General features: G+C 41.6%; 1 long non-coding RNA gene across 2 annotated transcripts in view; it reads right to left on the bottom strand.

Annotated features, from left to right (window-relative positions):
- Positions 1-15,342: 15,342 nt before the first annotated feature.
- Positions 15,343-21,951, bottom strand: part of LOC131832329 (uncharacterized) — a 180,575-nt gene continuing 173,966 nt past the window's right edge. The window contains exon 4 of one of the 2 annotated variants that reach the window (XR_009353993.1): positions 15,343-17,437. This is a non-coding gene — a long non-coding RNA (uncharacterized LOC131832329). The remainder of the gene's footprint in view (positions 17,438-21,951) is intronic. The other variant, XR_009353994.1, reaches the window with a different exon arrangement.

Genomic DNA, 21,951 nt, shown 5'->3' with positions numbered 1-21,951 from the left:
TATTTTAATTTTAATTTTTTTACTTTTTGAGGTTTTTAAAATTTAATTTTATTTTTTTCTGTGTTCTGAGATTCACTGTTTATGCACCACCCCCTGTGTTCCAAGCAATATGTGCTCACCAGGCTCACCCAACCCCCATCCCCCTCCCCTCCAAAACCCTCAGTTTGTTTTTCAGAGTCCACAGTCTCTCATGGTTCATCTCTCCCTCCGATTTCCCCATTTTTCCTTTCCTTCTCCTAATATCCTCCATGTTATTCTTTATGCTCCACAAGTAAGTGAAACCATATGATAGTTGACTCTCTCTGCTTGACTTGTTTCATTCAGCATAATCTCCTCCAGTCCTGTCCATGTTGATACAAAAGTTGGGTATTCATCCTTTCTGATGGAGGCATAATATCCCATTGTGCATATGGACCATATCTTCTTTATCCATCCATCCACTGAAGGGCATCTTGGCTCTTTCCACAGTTTGGCAACTGTGGCCATTGCTGCTATGAACACTGGGATACATATGGCCCTTCTTTTCACCATATCTGTATCTTTGGGGTAAATACCCAGTAGTGCAATTGCAGGATTATAGGGTAGCTCTATTTTTAATTTCTTAAGGAATCTTCACTCTGTTTTCCGAAGTGGCTGCACCGACTTGCATTCCCACCAACAGTGTAAGAGGGTTCTTCTTTCTCCACATTCTCTCCAACACTTATTGTAAGTTGGTACCTCAAGGTGGTTTTGATTTTAATCTCCCCAGTGGCTAATGATGATGAACATTTTTTCAATGTGACTATTAGCCATTTGTATGAAGTGTCTCTTCATGTCTTCTGCCCATTTTTTGACATGATTATCTGTTCTTTGAGTGTTGAGTTTGAGGAGTTCTTTATAGATCTTCAACCTACATTTTAGAAGGGAAGAATCAATGCTCAGAGAAGTACAGTGACTTGGAATGCCATGCAGCTACTTTTACGTAGACCCAGGACTGGGATCCAAGTCTCTCCAATGCTCTTTTCTCTAACACCAGCACATCGGCCCCCACAGTACGAGAGCCAGGGGTGTATTCTTAACCTGCTTTATATTCTGGAAAAATTAAACTTTAGTTTTTGCTCAAATGACCTTTTCTGTTTCAAATCACCTTTATATCCTGTGTGGGCTCTTCATTATTGTCTCTGGCTGTAGGGAGGCCAGACCCTGTGCTATGCAAAGCAGAAGGAACAAATGCAATTTGGGGCAATTTCAAGGACCAAGGAAAGGACCTTTTTCTTCCTACATGCTTTTAAGTACTGGAAATTTTTAAAACATAAAAGCTTTTCATTTAAAAAGGAGAACCAAGGCCCATGGTGCACACAACCCTAGGAAGGAAACTATAATAGCTTCAGTCAACACTGAATAGCAAATAATTGGCACTGGATCCTTTCCCAGAAGCATTTTTCTTTGATAGAACAGACGATGTTGCGAAAGGGCACTAGGATCCTTAAGGATAGAGAGCCGTTGACTGTACTGGAAGAAAGAATAGAGGGGACATGCGTGTGTGTGTGTGTGTGTGTGTGTGTGTGTGTGTGTATGCCCACAGGTATTGGTGTGGGGGGGGTGGTAGAAGTAGGAGCTTCCAATGACAAACTTTGTCTACAGTGACAACTCTACATCACAACTTGGTCCTGCCTTGATCCTGTCTGTCAGGCAGACATGCTTGCGCCCTAATTCTGGACCTGCATGTCGAAAACACTTCCATCCAAGGTGCCAACAAGGAATGTGAGGGAGGGGAACGTCTTCAAGCCAGTGAGCACCCAAACAACTATGTGCCAGACATGAATCCCACACTAAAAGAAGCGAAGCCCTATGATTGGCTCTTTGTTAAAAGAGCTGTCATGAAAATTCTCTGTGCAGTGGCTTGTAGGGCTGTGAAACTACTCAGTATGATGATATAATAATACACCACCAAGAGTGAAACCTAATATAAACTATGTACTTTGGGTGACTATGGGGTATCAGTGTAGGTTCAGTATGTCAAAAATGGACCACTCTGGGGCAGGGTTGGGAGGAGTATTGATCATGGAGGAAGCTCTGTGTGTGAGAGAAATCGCTGGACCTTCCACTGAATTTTGAGGTTGACCTAAACTGCTCTTGAAAAATAGTCCATGAATGGGGCACCTGGGTGGCTCAGTGGGTTAAAGCCTCTGTCTTTGGGGACGCCTGGGTGGCTGAGTTGTTAAGTGCCTGCCTTTGGCTTAGGTCACGATCCTGGAGTCCTGGAATCAAGCCCCATATTGGGCTCCCTGCTCAGTGGGGAGCCTGCTTCTTTCTCTCCAGCTCCCCCATGCTTGTGTTATCATAGATAAATAAAATCTTAAAAAAAAAAAATAAAAGCCTCTACCTTCGGCTCAGATCATGATCCCAGGGTCCTGGGATTGAGCCCCGCACCGGGCTCTCTGCTCAGCAGGGAGCCTGCTTCCCCCTCTCTCTGCTTGCCTCTCTGCCTACTTGTGATCTCTTGTCTGTCAAATAAATAAATAAAATCTTTAAAAAAAGAAAGAAAGAAAGAAAGAAAAATAGTCCATTAAAAAAACTCTTGGTTCACAGAGCCTGGTGGATTGGCTGGAAATCCCTACAGAGGGCACAAAGTAGAGGTAGCAGGGTGGGGTGCACTGAGGCTAACATGAAAACAAGGAAATCCAGGCTCTACTTTTAACTCTACCACTAACTGTGGGGACTTGACCTCTGTTTCTTCAGCTAATCAAAATGAGAGAATAGGGTTTGGGAACCCACTGCTGCATTCCAATTTTATGGTCTTCAATAAAGATTGTTTTCCAGACTCTGTCTTCTTGAGAGAAATAGTGTGCCTTAAGATAAAGGAGTAACTGAGCACAAAGGAAAGATCCTTTTTTCTCAGTTGAGACCCTCAGGACTCCCTCTGGTTTTGTTGGCTGAGCTCAGAAGTGTTGCTATGATGCAGCCAAGGTTTTGCCCTCATGCAAGTAGGCCTGTGTGCTCTGACACCCACTCAGAGTAGGTAGGTGTCAGGGCTTCTCACTCAGGGACAGAATCTCTTTTGCATTTCCCATAAGCTGGCCTCTTACCCAGGAGGATCCTTATCTTCCTTGGAAGAGCTTAACCTTCAGCCTGAGCCCAGGAACCTGGTAGGTGGTGGTGGGGGGGAGCGCGTAGAGTCAAGCCACACAGTCATTTTACCTCCAGCCTGTTTGGTTCTTCCCTTCCTTTCTCACTAGGCCCACCCAGGATACCATCCCGAGGCTAGCATGCACTTCAGAGATGTGTTTGTCTTTGTTTTGCAGCTTCTAGAGACAGCGATTGCACCCGAAGCGCTGCTATTTGTAACATCAGTCGGTGATTCCCAACTCTCTCGGCTTCTGCCGGGGACTCATGCTTGGACTCCGTTCCCTTGTTGGATTCCAGGCCTTCAGTGTCTTCAAGAGAACGGTAAGCACCAGCCTGGATGCCTGCTGTTGTTGGGACCTTAGGAGCAAGTTTAAATTCAGGTAAATGTTTGTGCGTCTCTTCTACCACACGTGTTTGTTAGAAGGAGGAGTTAAAGAACCCAGGCAGCTTCTAGTCTTTAATCAGCAAAAGCATTTGATGAAATCAAGCAAGCTCTCAAGGTTTCCATCCTGCTTATCTAACAAAACAGAAAACTGCTGCCCTTTCTTTTGGACTGTAGGCAGGCATGGATGTCTCTGTCTTGACTAGCTGCCTGTTACCTTGTTGCAGGGACAAGTCCATCCATTTAGTACCTCTGGTAATGGAAGGAGAATTTATTTCTCTGGGTCTCTCTCCATTCAAGCCACCGTCCACATCTTTCTTTCCCTTCACAGTGTTTTCATATTTCTCCTCCTCTTTAGAATTCAGCTCCCTTCACTCTGACCATTTTTGCACTGCCCAAAGCACTTAACTTAGGGGCTGGTTCTAGGATATTAGATGAGTGATACAGATTCAAGGACTACAAGTCAGACCAGAGTATGTGAAATGCACCCCTCCCCCCCCCCGCCCTACCCCAACCATACATGTACAATGTGTCCATCCCCCTGGGTGATCCCTGGCAGTGGCCTTGGAAAGGTGAGCTCTATGCCAGTGACCAAGTCTTCAGATAAAGGGCTGCCCAGTCTCTTTTCTCTCTCCTTTGGGAGAGTTTCCTGCAGTATCCAGGAACCAGGCTGAGGACAGGCTGCACGGGTTTACCCAGGGTCTTTTCTGAGTACCTGTAGTTCGGCAGCTCATGTTGAAAAGCACCTAAATACTTAGGAAAGAGTAATTGCATCCAAAGTTGGGGGGCAATGATTTTCTGTGCACATAAAAATAAGAGCAGCTCCATGGAAAGATTCCCCTTCCAGGTGGCTGGCTAGGCCCTCCCACTCTAGCACGGGCTCTCTGCTCCGTGGTAACTGGTGCCTGGACCCTGGTGGAAGTGGCAGGCCTCTGGTGGCACGGCCCTGAGCACCAGATAGATCTGTGCAGAAGGGTCCTGTGTTTCTCTTCGGTCACCTTCTTCTCCACTCTATTCTGTGTCATGGCAAAGACAAGGCCTATGGCGGAAAGTACAGGAAAGGAAGATCCATTTAGAAATGAGCCCATAGGTACTCATGTTGTGTGTATGCCTGTGTTATGTGTTAAGTGTGTATTATGTGTGTGTACAACGTGTACCTGACTTGAGGATACTTAACATCCATAGCTTTTATTTTAGGGCAGTGGAAGGTAGCAAAAACATTCTTTGGCTTTTTCCTGCCCCCCTCCCTCCTTTGGTTTCCTTGTTAGTTCATTTTTTTTTTTTTTATATCCCACATATAAGTGAAATCATATTGTATTTGTCTTTCTCTGACTTATTTCACTTAGCCTAATATCCTTTAGGTCCATCCATGTTGTCACAAATGGCAAGCTCTCATTCTTTTTTATGACTAATACTCCATTGTATAAATATATATGTATTTACACCACCTCTTCTTTATCCATTTTCCTATTGATGGACACTGAGTTTGCATATCTTGGCTATTATAAAGTTGTAGTAAACATAGGGGTGTATGTATCTTTTCAGATAAGTCTTTTTTTTTTTTCCTTTAGGGAAAGACCTACTAGTGGAGTTCCTGGATCATACGGTATTTCTATTTTAATGTTTTTGAAGAACCTTCATGCTGTTTTCCTCAGTGACTGGACCAGTTTGCACTCCCACCAACAGTGCACAAGCATTTTCTTTTTTCCTCAACCTCTCCAACACTTGTTGTTTCTTGTGTTTTTTATTTTAGCCATTCTGACAGGTATGAGGTGGTATCTCATTTTGGCTTTGATTTCCATTTCTCTGATGCCAAGTGATGGTGAGCATTTTTTCATGTGTCGGTTGGCCATTCGTATGTCTTCTTTGGAGAAATGTCTATTCAGGTCCTCTGTCCATTTTTTAATTGGATTGTTTGTGATTTTTTGGGTTGAGTGGTATAAGTTTTTTAACATATATATATATGTTTATATTTATATATTTGTATATATATTTATATATGTTTTTAGATATAAATTTGGCTATATATATTTATAAAATTCATATATATATAAATTTTTGGATATAAATTATATGTTTTTGGATATAAATCTCTTTTTTGGGGGGGCCTTAAATAAATTTTTATTAAGTTCCACCACATGGTAGCATTGGATATAAATCTCTTATGGGATGTGTCCTTTGCAAATATCTTCTCTCATTCACTAGATTGTCTTTTTGTTTTATTGATGGTTTCCTTCACTATGCCAAAGATCTCTCAGTAGATTATTTTTGCTTTTGTTTCTCTTGCGTAAGAGGACTTATCTAGAAAAATGTTGTTGAGGTGTATTAGGACTGCCTCTGTTTTTTCCACAATTTTTTATGTTTACAGGCCTTTAATCCATTTTAAGTTTATTCTTGTGTATGGTATGAGAAAGTGGTTCAGTTCTGTCCAGTTTCATTCTTCGGCATGTAGCTGTCCAGTTTTCCCACCACCATTTGTTGAAGAGACTCTTTTCCCCACTGCATTTTCTTGCCTCCTTTGCTGTATATTAATTGATCATACAAGTATCAGTTTATTTGGGGACTCTCTTTTAAGGTTGAAGCATTTCCCTGTAGGGGCCCCTGGGTGGCTCAGTGGGGTAAGCCTCTGCCTTTGGCTCAGATCATGATCTCAGGGTCCTGGGACTGAGTCCTGCATTGGTCTCCCTGTTCAGGGGGAACCTGCTTCTCCCTCTCTCTGCTCCTCCCCTGCTCACTCGCTCTCCTGCTCTCTCTCTCAAATTAATAAATAAAATCTTTAAAAGAAAGCATTTCCTTGTAAAACAATTGTTTTCTGAACTGTTACATAGGGCAAGGGCAATACGTTGACTGGACAAAGGAAAATAATAATCACTTTCACATTGTAGTTATTTCTCAGACCTGGCCAGAACACAGAGCAAGTTCATTTTGATGTTTGGAAGAGGATAGAACCATGATATGGTAGAAAGAGGCTGAAATTTAAAGTCAGGAAACCTGAGTCTATTAATAACTCTAGTCTTGAATACATACCTTATCTTTATAACTTCATCTGTAAAATGAAATGCTAGCCATTTTTCACAGAATGGCTGTGAGAGTCAAAAGAGAGAGTGCATGTGAGAGAACTTTTAAAATTGTAAGTGCTATAAAAATCTAAGTTACTATAATATTTGAATTTGTAAGACGTCTCTCCTTCCTTTTACTGATTGGTCCTTCCAAGGCACTGGGCCTGCAATTCAGGTATGTACACTAGAGGGACGGTGTCGTCCATTAGCCTGCAAAAAACAAATATTACACACTTCGTTGGGCACGTCAAGCTGATGTCCAACAGCAGTTATCTAGAGGTTTCCACACAAGCTGAAACCCCAGGCTTGGATAATGGCCCATTCACAATAAGTTGGAACTGCGTTTGCTCTACATCAGGACCTGAAACTAAGTCTGTACTTTTTTTAGAGCCTTCCAGTCCCCAAAAGAGCCCAGGAATAAATGTTTTTAATAAATCAAGTCACAGACTCTGCCTGATGTCATTTTTGATGAATTGAGTTTTCTCACAGCCTGAGAATGAGGCTGCTGGTTACATCTTGCCCTTGGTTTCACAAAGAAACCAATCTTGCTCACCATCTTAGGTGAGCATACAGAATGCTACACTTTTTAAGCTTTTTTGAGTGCATCCAGAAAGGTCCAGTCTCCAGTGATTAGTCCAAAGGGCAGCAGCATAGGTAGCCTTATCTTCTGTTTACTTGACAACATTGCATCTCATGTTAGAAGAGAAAACTTGTTAATGTATACAGGCAATAAACCCTGAAACCCATACCTCATGTAGTTTGGCTTTAACAGCAGAAAATGAAAAACAGCTTTCCAGTTAATTGACTGAATGCAGGGCTCATAAAAGGTGTGAGTGTTCAGAATCACAAGGTCAGGTTCCAACACAGAGATAGATGCAGACTTTGTAGCTTCTCCTTTCTTCAGCTGTGGTGCCAGCCATGGTTACAAACACAGTTCAGTAACCTTCCACTCCATTCTCCTATTTTCCTTCCTTAACACATCTCAATGCTACACTGTCTCCAAAGAGTTGGGGGCAGAGGTGCCAGTTTTCTTGTCTTATTCCTGCATGAGTGTTAGAGACCGAAGCAGTAGGCTCCTGACACATGAGTAAGGCTTGAATTATGTTAGAATGGTAACCACATATTAATCTTCTAAGAGATAGGTCACGAACTAAATGCAAAGCTAGGAATGCTCTACCATGCTCCTCAATTTCTAAGGCATATCTGTAGAGCAGAGATGGAAACCCTAATTATTTTACATTTCTGTATTATTTCTGCTCTTGAGATTATATGTGTCTTTTGTATTTTCAATACTAGATAGAATACTGTATTGCCTTGTATCGCTCCCCAACTCTGTATTCATGGACATCATATCGATGGCTTGAAATTGGTCATGATGGAGGTATTTCTACCACAGAAATCAGCAAATGTTACCAGTTACTGCCCTTTTTGTTTGTCCCAGGGAGCTGGCTGTTAAACATTTTCAGCACGCCATTACATGAGGGTGTAGAGCAGCGAGAGGTCATCTAACCTGGAGGTAGTAGCTGTGGAGAGATGATCAGGGCAGAAGTGGCATCTGCCAGTAATTATTTGTCCATAGTTATTCTTAGCTTTGCTCTTAAAACACAGCCACTCTTTATGGTGGCAATTTGCTCAGCTAAGAAACAATTCAAAACCCCATATTTCCCAGCTTCCCTGAAGGTGGGAACCACAGGATTCAGTCCTGCTCAGTGAGGTAGAAGTAGAAATCTACTGGGGAAGGTCTTGCTTCTCAGTGTGGGCACTGCCTCTCCCTCATCGATTTTGCTACTTCTTCATCTTGCCTGGGATGATGACTGGAGTTGGAACAGCCATCTTTGACCACAGAGGAACCGTGAGGACGAAACATTTCAAGAATGGCCAGGCAAAGACAGAGGGACCCGGGACCTGGATGGCACTGTGGAGCTGGCAGGCCCTGAACTGCCCCCTTCTGGATTCCCTCTTAGGTGAAAAATGATCCCTCTTTGGTTCAAGTCCTCAGCTGGGTCCCTTTACATGTAGCCAAATGCAGTCCCTCCTTAAGAAAGAAGACTTCCCTTGAGAAGTGATGTTTGTGCTGATCTGATGGGAAGAGCAGCTGAATGGATCATTTGCTAAATGCCAAGTAAGCAGGTTCCCTGTGTTGCACAGCTCTCAGATTTGCACCCACCCCCTGAGCCCTTGACTTCTCCCTGCAAAAAACCCTGGAATTGGCAGGTGAAAGGGAAGACAACAATGAGGTTGCTAAGGCAATCACAGTTTTGTTTTCTCCCTAGGGGTATCATTTCATGGATTTATGGCAGTGGGGATGGGCTCCCATAGGGCAGGCTGGAAGATGAAATCAGGCTGAAACCAACCACCCCAGCACAGTAAGGAGCAACCTCTCTTCCTTCCTCTCCCTACCCTAGTCCACCTATCACCTTCTAATCTTATTTCCACATTCCCAGCCCCCAGGCAAACTAGCCCACCCTTTCCTGCTTGCCACAAAGCTGCCTTTCCAGGGAAGAGAGAGCCTTTTGAATTCAAGTACACAAAATCCTCATATTAAAAAAAAAAAAGGAAAAAAAGCCTTCAGCTGGTTGCTAGGGTTTTGTGTATCCTGCTTACAGAGCTCTCCTAGGAAAGAGACTCGTCTCTATAGAAACTGCCACGTCACAGGACCTCTGAACAGCAGCTCGGAGACCAGCGTCTCTTCCAGAGCAGCCTTTCTATCAAAGCCTCTCTCACTAAGATGAGTGCCTGGGGACTGGGGAGGGAGAGGACCCTGGAGTCTTTGGTGGCTTTAAATGGATCTCTTTCTCTTTTTTTCCTTTCCCTGCCTTCATATTGCAAACAGATGGAGGAGGCATTTCCGGTCACAAAGAGCCTTTCTCCCTGTATCTCCTCACCCATGGGAAGATTAGGCTTCTACCACACCCGTTTATCTAACTGAAACAGAATGGCGGCTTAGAGGCGGCATGTTTGAGGAACACTCAGGGACCCTATCTTGTTTATGACGACTCAGCGCTCTCCCAGGCCTGCATCCCAGAAGGCCCTCGAGTCAGCCCAAGCATGTTCAAGCTGAGGGAGTTTGGGGTGGGTGGGACGCTCTTCTCTATCTTAGGCATTCAAGGTCATCTAGGAAAGATTATCATCCTCCCACACTAAAATATAAGTAGCCCTGGCCTTATAAACAGGGTGATCATATAGTTTACCACACAAATCAGGATGTCTATGAGAGGAGCTCTTAATCATTCTAGTGGGACTAGAGCCACCTACCAGGAGGGTCTGAACTTGGGCCACTCCACTTAATACTTGGAAATAACGTGCCTTACAAACACTATACATGAGGAAATGGCTTCCTGCACCCCACTCCCCCCGAAGGCCCCACTGCTCCTTAAAATGGAGAAATTTGGGAAATCAGAAGCTAGTTGTTGTTGTTTGAAAACAGGGTGGACTCAGAAGTGAATAAAGAAATGACATTGTTGAAGGATTAGAAGATAGATTTTCAAGAAGAAAGACTTTTGTTTACAAAGTATTTCATACAAATGTATCTGTGGACTAATAGGTATCACAGTCTCCACACACCCTCAGCAACATGTGTCTGATAGGATCCATGATCAAAGGAGTGAGACTGATACAAACCCAAGGTCACAAACAAAGCTTTATTTCGTGCCAAGCAACCAGAATCAAACAGACCGTTCGGGGCTGCCTCTTACAGAGAGAGAGGGCGACCACCCCCAACCTCACAGACTAACTTTTATAGAGCAAAGGCCATGTGGTTGAGCCTGGCCACACACAGGTGGCCAGTGAGATTGCAACACACAGGGAAAGCTGCACAGTCAGGCTAGGTCACACACAGGTGGCCAATTGAATTACAATTCACCCCATAGTAGCTATTTGAACTAGGCTATCACCTTGGTCAGAACTGGCCCCAAAAGGCACCCAAAAGGCGGGCCCACACTCCTCAGTAGCTAGGGAGACAGTATGCACGGCCCACTGATTGGATGTCTCCATCTGGCCGGTGATTGGATGTCTCCATCTGGCCGGACTCATCCCTGCATCTGGGCTCTATTATCTCCACCTGACCTGGCCCGCGCTTGTATTTGGGCTCTGTTATCAGGGACTGGTCGACCATATTTTACTGGCTTCCCCGGACTTGCTTTTAAGTAAGTTCGCCTGGGGAGGCGGGGGCAGTGTCAGTTTAAGTTTTACTGCATAAACAACAAAATCACTGTTTAACCAAGACGAAATCACTCTGGCTAAGTAGGCCTTTACAGTGTCTTCCTCAACCTTTTCAGCCGTTGTCTCTCTGGGGCCCTTTAGAACTCATTCTTCTTGCCCCTGGCTCCTCGTGCTCTGCTCACCGGAAGACTTTTGTCTCTTCAAAAATGTGGTGCTGACTTGAGGAAGACAAACATATTGACTGTACATCACGTTGGCCTGTGTGGGAGGAAGGGGGCAGAGCAGCAAGATGGCAGGAGCCAGCTTCTTCGTAATATGTTCTAAAAATCCCTTAAAGCAAATCCTGCTATTGCTTTCCTTTTCCAGAAATTCTTGCCTGTTCATGCTTGTTAGTTTTTCTCAGCAAACTCTGGCATCGGTGACTCACTTCTAAGAATTCTTTTCTTCAAGTATTGTTTTGAGGTAATAGCATAAAGGTTAACGTAGGGGAAAATGATATCTTAATGTTATAAGTCTTTCTGTTTTCTTATGCAAGAAATTAGTTTACCTTTCCATTTTGTCTGTCTACTTGTGTTGTTGTTGTTGTTTTTAATACAGGTTCTTGGGCCACAGCCCTGAACAGTCTGACTTAAGAGTACTTGGAGCGGGCATAGTGGAAAGAGCTCAGGATACAGGAACAGAGTCTAAGGGCTCAAAAGACAAGCTTAGCATACTTTATTTCATGTCATTAGATTCCAGATTATTTCACATACCCGTCTGCCTCACATCCTGAAATTGGGAGGCAAATATTTTTTCTCACTTGCAGTATTAATAATAATGGGTAACACAGCCTTTTATGTGTTGAACCAGGATCCTGGCCAGGAGTGCTGCCGTGGATGGAGACTGAGCTTAGAGGTCAATGGCACAGGTTAGAGGTGTGTAGCTGCACTGCTCACCTGCTCCATGAGCTTGGAAAACTTGACTTATTTTTCTGTGTTTCCCCCACCATCTTTAATGTGGACGAATAATACTTCTGACTCAAAAGTGTTGTGAGGATCAGATAAAATCACGTATCTCCTTACAACGGAACAATATCTAAAAGCTTCAAAACAGGACTAAAAAGTGAGATCTCCTCATCTTTTCTAATGGGAAATAATAATTTATTACATTTTAACTTACATCTGACCTGTTGCTTTTGAAATCCATCCTATCCTGGAGTCTGGGAGTCGTGCGGACTGAAAGAATTTATGCCTACATTTCCCACATTCTTGAAGAAAGAAAAGCGGTCTCGGCCAGGTTATCTTTAAAGATCCTGAAACAGAGGATGACTAGCATATATCTAGTGTGGAAGCCTGGGAGTATCAGATAAGAGAACACTCGGCGCAGTATTGTCAGTAGCAATACATGCGTGGGGTGTTTCGCCATATAAATGAGACTCGCTAGTGGGAAACTGCAGCTCAAACTCTTCCATGTCCCCCCTTCTCCCATTTATTGAACGGCTCAACACAGGGACCCCAGTGTTTGGCAACGCATACTTCAACATCCTGTCAATTGCTGGACATACGAGGCCCATTTCGTAATCTTCAGTTTGGAAAAGTACCCACTTCACCAAGGGCACATCCAAATGATTAAACATAAGCCGGAAGTGTGTGAGGATTGAGTATCACAAAGGCCAGGGAGTAAAACTTCCCCGCCAGTAGGCTAATTTATGGAAACAATTCCACTGGGTAACCCTGAAGTAAAAGAGAAGAGCGTAGAACGAGTTTGGAAGTTTTCCTTCCATTTTTTTTTTTTTTTTTTGAAACAGCTTCAGTAGAATAGGTATTATTTCTTCTTTAAATGTTCGGTAGACTTCCCCAGGGAAGCCGTCTGGCCCTATACTCTTGTTTTATTGGGAGGTTTTTGATTACTGCTTCCATTTCCTTGCTCGTTATTGGCATGTACGATATGTTGGCTAATTGAATTTAAATAAATAGGAAACATAAATAAAAATAAAAGGGAGGAGAAATGGACTCTTTTACAGGTTAGCTTCATATGTCAGCAGTCTTGTTTTAAAAGGTGAATTCTCCTTTTCCATGCTCCTTCTGGCCTCACCTCATAGGCTCCAAGACTATGCTCTATCTGGAAATGGTCCTTAAAACTTGTTCTTGGGGTAATGGGTGACTCAGTCGTTAAGTGTCTGCCTTCGGCTCAGGTCATAATCCCAGGGTCCTTGGATGGAGCCCCACCTCAGGCTCCTGGCTCAGTGGGAAGCCTGCTTCTCCTTCTCCCACTCCCCCTGCTTGTGTTCCCTCTCTCGCTATGTCTCTCTCTGTCAAGTAAATATATAAAATCTTTAAAAAAAAAAAAAAAGTTGTTCGTTGTGCCTTTTTACTCTTTCAGTTACTCTCCTATCCTGCCTTTCTCTTCTTAAAAATATAAAATCCTTTTTCATTTTTTAAAAAATTTTTCAATTTATTTATTTTCAGAAAAACAGTATTCATTATTTTTGCACCACATGCCAATAACACCCAGTACTCCATGCAATCCATGCCCTCTATAATACCCACCACCTGGTACCCCAACCTCCCACACCCCCGCCACTTCAAACCCCTCAGATTGTTTTTCAGAGTCCATAGTCTCTCATGGTTCACCTCCCCTTCCAATTTACCCCAACTCCCTTCTCCTCTCTAACACCCCATGTCCTCCATGCTATTTGTTATGCTCCACAAATAAGTGAAACCATATGATAACTGACTCTCTCTGCTTGACTTATTTCACTCAGCATAATCTCTTCCAGTCCCGTCCATGTTGCTACAGAAGTTGGGTATTCATCCTTTCTGATGGAGGCATAATACTCCATAGTGTATATGGACCACATCTTCCTTATCCATTCGTCCGTTGAAGGGCATCTTCATTTTCTTTTAAAAAGAATCACTCCCACAATTCTCGTCACACTTTGCGAAGTTCTGACAGTGTTAGGTGACAAAAACTGCAAGTGCTCACATTCTTTGACCTATTAATTCTACCTTTGGGAAATGGTCCCAAAATAATAACTCAAAAGAAGAAAAACTACATGTAAAAAAATATATATATGTGTATATATATGAATTTTGGAAAATGTCCAAAGATAGGGTCACATAAATTTGTACCAAATTTATAAAATAGCACATAATTTCAAAGGAGAAAAGGGAAGACTTTGTAGAGACATTTTCTAATTGCTTCTCAGTGAAAAATAAAGAATACAAAGTAGTACCTGCATTATGATTACAATTACATAGCAATTAAGTTCATAAATGGAAATAATCAAATAACTAGGAGAGAACAGAGTGAGAAAGGGTACGGTTCCTATGGAGCTGCTTTAATAATAGGCATGAAAAGAAAGGTGTTTTCACCGGCTCCCACCACACAGCTTCCTTCCTAGCTTCCCAGCCCACTCCAGAATGGAGTAAGAAAAAGGGGAATTTTGCATCAAATAACACTGGAATTTTTGTTTCCTAAGACTAAATGTGAACTTCTGACAGCTTTCCAGTGGCCACTTCAACCACCCCCAACTGCCACTAGAACAGAATCCTTCTGTGGCTTCCTATACACATTGCACAGTTGACATTAAATAAAGATATTTATATATATATATTTTTTAAAAATGGTGACTTCATTTCCCTAAAACAGGACCCCTGCAGAGGCTTGACAGTAGGGGTTGAGGTGGGGACTACAGCATAGCCCAAGCTAATGTATTTAAAACTTTTTAGTGAAAAAGCTTCCTTTTACTACAGTGTCATTAACACTGTTCCCAATTTTTGATGAAAGCAGGGACTTGAACCACACCATGAATCAAAGGCATGGACAAACTATGCCACTATGCTGGAGCTCAAACATAGTTTATTTGTTGAGTCCTAACGCTAACTTTTAAAGAATAAACTTCTAAATTGGAACAAAACCAACTTAATAATAAGATAGGACAGAAGCATTAAAACATTATATGAAAGTCAGGAATGCATTATGCAAGTTTCTATACTTAAATCATAATTTTTTCTTAAAATCACATGTATTCTGCTCTAGGTTGGATGCTGGTATATTGTACTTATTGTCTAGCACCAAGTATTTGTCTAAGGACTTTTATGTGAAATAGCTCATTAAATATGCCAGTGACCCTAAGATGGAGGTAGGATTCTCCCCATGCTACAGAAAGGAAAATCGGGGCTCAGAGAGGTCACGTACTAATAAGTAACTGAGCCAGGAGTCAAACCTGGACTGTCTGGCCCTCAGGCATGTGTCCCACCCACCACTTAAGACAAGCCACCTTTGTCAAATCAGTGTTCTTAGCTTTGATCTTATAGTGCCCTGGCCCAGCTCTCCAGAGAAGGAAAGGAGGGTGGCGGTGCAGGGCAGGAAACAGGCAAAGTGAGGACCCAGAAGAACTGTGCTTGGCCAACCCAGGCAAGACACTGGGCCTAGTTGGGTCTTAGTGTTTGTGTTCCTAAGCAAAATGCTTGCCTACCTGGGCTCACACACTTATTGTAAAGACAAATTTTGTGCAAGAGTTAACTAAGATATAAACTCAGCATACATCAAATATTATATCTTCCCAAAGTTAAAATTCCCAAAGATCTGGACTTCAATGGAAAGGTTGCTAAAATAAATCACAAACCTTGCAATCTTCTCTAATTTATTTTTAATTTTCTTGATTTATTGAAATATAATTCACATACAATGTTATATAGTTTCAGGTGTACAATATAGTAATTCAGTAATTCTATACATTACTCAGGGCTCATCATGGAAAGTATACTCTTAATCCCCTTTATCTATTTCATCTGCCCCGCCCCCTCCTCTCTGGCAACCTGTTTTCTGTATTTAAGAGTCTGGTTTTTGTTTGTCTCCCCCATCCCCCACCTTTATTTGTTCATTTGCTTTATTTCTTACATTCCCATGTGAGTTCAGTCATATGGTATTTGGTTTTCTCTTTCTGGCTTATTTCACTTGGCATTATACCTTCTGGGTCTATCCATGTTGCTGCAAATGGCAAGATCTCATTCTTCTTCGTGGCTGAGTAATATTCCACTATATATATGCCATATCTTCTTTTTCCATTCATGTATCAGTGGACACTTAGTCTGCTTCCATATCTTGGCTCTTGTAAATAATGCTGAAATAAAATAGGGGTACATGTACCTTTTTGAATTAGTGTTTTCATTTTCTTTAGATACTATACCCAGTAGTATAATTACTAGAATGTATGATATTTCTATTTATAGTTTTTTGAGAAACTTCTCTTCTGTTTCCCAGTGGAAACACCAGTTTGCATTCTCATCAAAAGTGCCTGAGGGTTACATTTCTCCAGATCCTCACCAGCAGTTGTTTTTTCTTGTCTTTTTGATATTAGCCATTTCGACAAGTGTAAGGTAATATCTCATTGTGGTTTTGATATGTATTTCCCTGATGATGAATGATGTTAAACATCTTTTCACGTGTTTTTTGGGCATCTTTATGTCTTCTTGGGAAAAAAAAAATCTATTTAGTTCCTCTACCTGTTTCTTAATTCGATTGTTTTGGGGTTTTTGGGTGTTGAGTTGTAAAGTTATTTATGTATCTTAAATATGAATCCCTTATTGGATATATAATTTGCAAATACCCTCTCCCATTTAGTAGGTTGTCTTGTCTTGATGACTCAGTTTCAAGTTATATACAGGGAATTATTGCCCCCAATTCTTTTGTCTAACCCTGCTTTTCTCACTTACCAGCCTTCAAGAGGATAAGCATAGGACAGCAGAGTTAGGGAGTCTCAATTCTTGTCTACCTGCTATCTTTCTTTGTCAATATCTCTGCTTTAAAATTGCTATCTCTAACCTACTGTGGGGAGGGAAATGAAATCAACGTTGTTAGAATCATGTCTAAAACAAGAAAGTAAACGTTTCTCTATACTTTTTTTTTTAAAGGTACAAATATTTTACAATTTTAAAAGTGAGAAGAGATAGAAAAATACCCCAAAATATTTAAGGTAGTCAATTCTGAGGGATAGTATTCTTCTATCCCTCTAAAGAGTAAAAGAAATTTTTCTACTTTTTATTTAAAACTTGTTCCCAAATTTGTCTGAGATTTATTTTATGACAGAAAAAGGACACTGATATGTAAGAAGGAAGCCAAGCTAAGTAATTCTCTAATGAGGCACAAAACCTTTTTCCCATATTGAGGAGCTACTATTATTTTATATATAGGTTTATGTGTACTATGTGTATGGAATCTATGCTGTGTATACACATGCATACAATATATAATGTAATATCCACAGGGAATCAAACACTGGCTGAACTTCTTATTAATGTATAAATGGTTGAGACATGACTTAGGAACCACTGCAAATAAAGGAGGGAAGAACAGAAGTTTGTGGGGAGTAGGGGAGTAGGGGTGGGGAGCCATTTGAAGTGAACAGGAAAATCAGAAACAACTGTCAGCGTCGGGAGGAAAATGGAGATCCCAAGACAAAGTATACCCCGCTGCACATGACTGGCAGGCCAGCGGCACTGTTCGTCAGACAGGGTCTTGTGTTCTCTGTGCCTGCGGAGATTACTAGCCATGTTCCCACACCGGGGCCATTTTGCAATAGAGGAAATAGAAGCCTGGGTCTGTTGGGAGGCTGCCCCTTTCCTTCCACGACAAGGACAGGTTAGTTCATGTCCGAGATATTCTTGCTTCCCAGCCTGCTGAGGACGGTGGCCTGTCACCAGGATCTGCTTCTTTGGTGTAAGTGTCTGCTCTGCGCTGATCACTGTCAACAGAAGCAGCTGACTTTCAGTTAATAGAAGTGGATGCATTTCTTTAACACACACAGAAGTAAAAGATAGATTTATGTCTTTTGCACACACATAGGGACAGCTTAATTGAATGGGGCTGAAGAGGGAGGGGGTCCCACCAAGACCCATCTGGCCCAGCTCCTGTTTAGCCCGGATCACTTCTGACCCATGACAGTGTTGCTAATTGTGAGCACTACTACCAAACTCCATAGGATGTGGGGTGATTATGCTGTTCACGAAAGAATTCCCAACAGGGTTCTGTTTTGAATTTGATGACATATAATGAGAAATCTCTGTGGCAGATGACAACATTCTTCTTCCAGTCAATGGAATACTTGCTCAGAGTCATCCCCAAAACCGTTAGGCACTGATGAGAGAGATTTATAGCCTCTGGAAGGACGAAGCACAGATATTTTTCAGCTGGGAAGTGTGGCAAAACTATCTCCTTTGAGGGCCTCTGGGAGGATATTTATTTAAATGAAATGTGAGTAGACAGAGGAATTTACCAGGACACTTTCCACTCAGATCTAAAAGTCAAATTGCCCAAAGGCAAATCTCATTCAGCCATTTCTCGGAGGGTTTCATTCCTGCCCTTCAATCATTCATTCATAAAAATGACCCAGCAGATACTCATGGAATATTATTCTGAGTAAGGTGTAGGGCTTGGCTGTGATACACTGCAATGATGAATCAGAAGGGCAGTCTTCTGTTAGAGGACTCTGCATGTCTAAAAGAAAGCTGATGCAAAATTAGAAATCCTTAATTGAAGTTCAAGCATTCCCCTGTGCTAGGTATGTGACTTTGAGCAAATCATTTCTCTTTCAACCTCAAAGTCCTTAAAATGTGAATAAGAACGCTGGCCTTTCAAAGTACATAGAACTGCTCTCAGTAAAATGAGGTACACAGAATCTGACTGTAAACTGCTACATAAAGGCAAGGGACTATTTATATTAAGACACTATGCAGGAAGGGAGATTTAAAGCACACCAAAAGCCAGTTCTATTTTAATAGAGGTACAAATTTATTAGTTCAAAATATCTTTTGAGCCCTAATATGGCCCAGATGACGTGCTCAAATGATAATGGAGTTTAGAAGAGGGAGAATTATCTGCTTGTTTTTCAAATGTTCCCCACTAGCATTACTCCCCACATCTTACAGTAATCCTACAGTTACCAGTGTTGTTCTCATCCTTTCCAACTCGTATAAAATTCATCATGCACAGTCTCATTTCATTTCATTACAAGGATCTGCCATTGTTCCTAAAAAAGAGTCTTACACAGGTTGTAATCTCAGGGTCATGAGGACAAGCATGGAGTCTGGGGATTCTCTCTCTCTCTCCCTCTGCCTCTCCCCCTAACCCCTTTGTGTGTGCTCTCTCTCTCTCTCTCAAATAAATAAATCTTTAAAAAAAAAAAAATCTTACCCCAGCTACTCCCTGCCTCTACCCCATATTTTTCTTGCCTGAAGACAGGAAGGTGAGAGGACGTGCACTGAACCACCTGGACTCTGCCTCGTCCAAGCTGGTTGATCCCAGGAAAGTTACAAGGCATTTGTGGGCCTCTGGGATCTACCCTGTGCAGGGGGGTAAATTATGCAGCTCTGTAGTGTCCTTGTGTGGTGAGAGCAATTTGTGGGAAGCTTCTGACTTGTTGGCCCTGCTCAGCAATCTTAGCTATCAGTGCTGTAACGAAAACCATTTTAATCCTCCTTTCCTCCATGCTTGGAATGACTCAGGTTTTGATAGACTTCATTCAGTCAAATCAGAGATACTTTTTTTTTTCATTTATTGATTTGGGAGAAGAAATATAAGCAAATTTTTTTTCAGTAGAGAGGTGCTTAGATGGCTCAGTCAGTTAAGCATCCAACTCTTGATTTTGTCGCAGGTCATAATCACAAGGACGTGAGATGGAGCCCCACGTTGGGCTCCATGATCATTTATTTGGCCAGTCGGCTTGACATTCTCTCGCTTTCTCTATGCCCTTCCCCTCACTCTTGTGTGAGCATGTGCATGCATGCATGTGCTCTCTCTCAAATAAATAAATCATAACCAAAAATTTTTTTTTCAGTAGCCTTCAAGCCAATTATTCAAGAGATACAGACATGATAAGATGAACTGTTGTGAGGAGAACTTGGTGCTTCTTTTACAATCGAAGAGCTAGAGTCCTCTTTGCTTTATGACCTATTTTTAGCATCAGTTTCTCAACCATTTCCCATATGGCTTTGTTTATATTTCTTCTACCAAAGGCAGGGGACATCACTTGATTAGTTTGGCCTCTCTAGTTTCAACAATTGCGTTTCCAATTATAGTTGACCTTTGAACACTTGGAAGAATTGGAGCACCCCTGCCACACCCCACATCGTTGAAAATCCGCATGTAAATTTTGACTCCCCCCAAAATAATATCCTGCTGTGGGTTTTTTGGGGTTTTTTTCTTCAAATTTTTATTTAAATTCTAGTTAGGTAACATACTGTGCATATTAGTTTCAGGGGAGTAGAATTCAGTGATTCATCACTGACATACAATACCCAGCACTCATCAAACAAGTGCCCTCCTAAATGCCCATCCCCCATCTAGCCCATCCCCCACCCACCTCCCTCCATCAGCCCTCAGTTTGTCCTCTATCATTAAGAGACTCTTATGATTTTTCTTTCCTCCCCACCTTCTCTCTTTTTCTCCCCATTCCCATATGTTCATCTGTTTTGTGTCTTCCAGATATGAGTGAAATCATATATTTGTCTTCTCTGACTTATTTTGCTTAGCACAATACATTCTAGCTCCATCCTGACAGAGCTAGATGGCAAGATTTCATTCTTTTTGATGGCTGAGTGATATTCCTACGCGCGTGTGCATGCGTGTATGTGTCTACACCACATCTTCTTTATCCATTCATCAGTTGATGGACATTTGGCCTACTTCCATATTCTGGCTACTATTGATAATGCTAATATCCTACTGCTGATGAAAGCCTTACTGATGTATAAATAGTTGTTTAACACACATTTTATATGTTATATTTATTATATAATGGAGTCTTATAATCAAATAAGCTAGAGAAAAAAATCAGGAAAAGGAAAAATATAGTACTGTATTTTTTTTAATTTTTTAATTTTAAAAACATTTTATATTTTTTCAGTGTTCCAAAATTCATTGTTTATGCTCCATGCAATACTGCCCTCCACAATACCCACCACCAGGCTCATCCCACCCCCGCAAAACCCTCAGTTTGTTTCTCAGAGTCCACAGTCTCTCATGGTTCATATCCCCCCTCCAATTTCCCCCAACTCACTTCTCCTCTCCTTCACCTGATGTCCTCTGTGTTATTCCTTACACTCCACAAGTAAGTGATCTTTTTTAATGTACTGTTGGATCCTATTAGCTAGGATCTTGTTGAGAATCTTGGCATCCATATTCATCAGGGATATTAGTCTGAAATTCTCCTTTTTGTGGGGTGTGTGCCTGGTTTGGGGATCAGGGTAATGCTGGCTTCCAAGAAAGAATCTGGAAGTTTTCCTTCTGTTTCTATTTTTTTGAAACTGCTTCAGGAGAACAGGTATTATTTCTTCTTTGAATGTTGGTAGAATCCCCCAGGGAATCCATCAGGTCCTGGGCTCTTGTTTTTTGGGAGGTTTTTGATCACTGCTTCAATTTCATTACTAGATATTCATCTATTCAGGTTGTCCATTTCTTCCTGTATCAGTCCTGGAAGTTTATAGGTTTCTAGGAATGTATCCATTTCTTCTAGATTGCTGAACTTATTGGCATATAGCTGATGGTAATAATTTCTGATTGTTTCTATTTCCTTGGTGTTGTCATGATCTCTCCCCTTTCTTTCATTATTTTTTTAAACTTTTTTTAAAAAGATTTTATTTATTTGAGAGAGAGAGAAAGAGAGAGAGAAAGCATGAGAGGGGAGAGATCAGAGGGAGAAGCAGACTCTCCATCGAGCAGGGAGCCCAAAGTGGGACTCAATCCCGGGACTCCAGGATCATGACCCAAATCGAAGGCAGTCACTTAACCAACTGAGCCACTCGAATGCCCCTCATTCATAATTTTTTAAATTTGGGTCCTCCCTCTTTTCTTTTGGATTAGTTTGGCCAGTGGTTTATCGATCTTATTAATTCTTTCAGAGAATAAGCTTCTAGTTTCATTGATGTGTTCTGCTATATCTCTAGTTTCTAACTCATTGATCTCTGCTCTAATTTTAATTATTTCCCTTCTTTTGCATGGTGTTGGATTAATTTGTGGTTGATTTTCCAGTTCTTTAAAGTATCAAGAGAGTGGGTATATTTGGGATTTTTCAAATTTTTTTTGAGTCAGGCTTGGATGGCTGTGTATTTCCCCCTTAGGACTATCTTTTTGTATCCCATAGGTTTTGGACCAATGTGTCTTCATTTTCATTGGTTTCCATGAATTAAGTTCTTCTTTGATTTCCTGATTGATCCAAACATTCTTGAGCAGGATGGTCTTTAGCTTCCAAGTGTTTCTGTT

The sequence above is a fragment of the Mustela lutreola genome, chromosome 5 (assembly GCF_030435805.1).
Source record: "Mustela lutreola isolate mMusLut2 chromosome 5, mMusLut2.pri, whole genome shotgun sequence".
NCBI classification, from domain to species: domain Eukaryota; kingdom Metazoa; phylum Chordata; class Mammalia; order Carnivora; family Mustelidae; genus Mustela; species Mustela lutreola.
Note: the sequence above shows the minus strand (reverse complement) of the source record. Positions and strands in the feature narration are given on the sequence as shown.